General features: G+C 40.3%; 1 protein-coding gene and 1 long non-coding RNA gene across 2 annotated transcripts in view; both read left to right on the top strand.

Moving 5' to 3' along the window:
• The window catches only part of LOC107663326 (mitogen-activated protein kinase kinase kinase kinase 4-like), a 38,761-nt gene that overhangs the window by 12,184 nt on the left and 26,049 nt on the right, over positions 1-528 (top strand). The window lies entirely within an intron of this gene.
• Positions 1-528, top strand: part of LOC107663327 (uncharacterized) — a 3,011-nt gene that overhangs the window by 936 nt on the left and 1,547 nt on the right. The window lies entirely within an intron of this gene.

Below are 528 nucleotides of genomic sequence, written 5' to 3'. Positions count from 1 at the left end.
TGAGGGCTACTAAAGTTTTACAGTCAAGAGCAGTGAGTGATTTTCTGTCTTTCTTTTGTTGCTTCATTAACATCAATGACTCGGACAATAGCAACTAAATTAGGCTGCTGTCCCTTTAAACCCGAATGCGCAGCTGCAATGGATGCAATGCACTGATACACGTTCTCCCTACTGTTTATGTTAACTTAAGACATAATCAAATGTGTTTACGTGAATACTCGTCAAAACGGACAATTCGACATAATTTTGTGTGTAATTCTCTGTTCATGCGACGCAAAAGAGTACTCGCGCGCTCTTGCGTCGTCAGATTTATCCGTATGTCTGCTCTTCTCTTACTCCCACATATTGACATTTTTGAATGTTTTTTGCGACGAGCAGCAAGTTTATGTTAGCTTATGTCCCGCCGGTTCATATGTACGCATCTAACCTTCGAATCATGCAGCTTATTCGTTCTGAATGAACTCTTCCCAAATCGTCCCACCCTAACATTTTCGTCTCGTTTTTATTAGTTGACGAAAATGTCAATAG

The sequence above is a fragment of the Sinocyclocheilus anshuiensis genome, unplaced genomic scaffold, assembly GCF_001515605.1.
Source record: "Sinocyclocheilus anshuiensis isolate Anshui unplaced genomic scaffold, SAMN03320099.WGS_v1.1 scaffold2640, whole genome shotgun sequence".
In the NCBI taxonomy this organism is placed as follows: Eukaryota; Metazoa; Chordata; class Actinopteri; order Cypriniformes; family Cyprinidae; genus Sinocyclocheilus; species Sinocyclocheilus anshuiensis.
The sequence above is the reverse complement of the archived record's forward strand: the minus strand, read 5'-3'. Positions and strand labels throughout refer to the sequence as shown.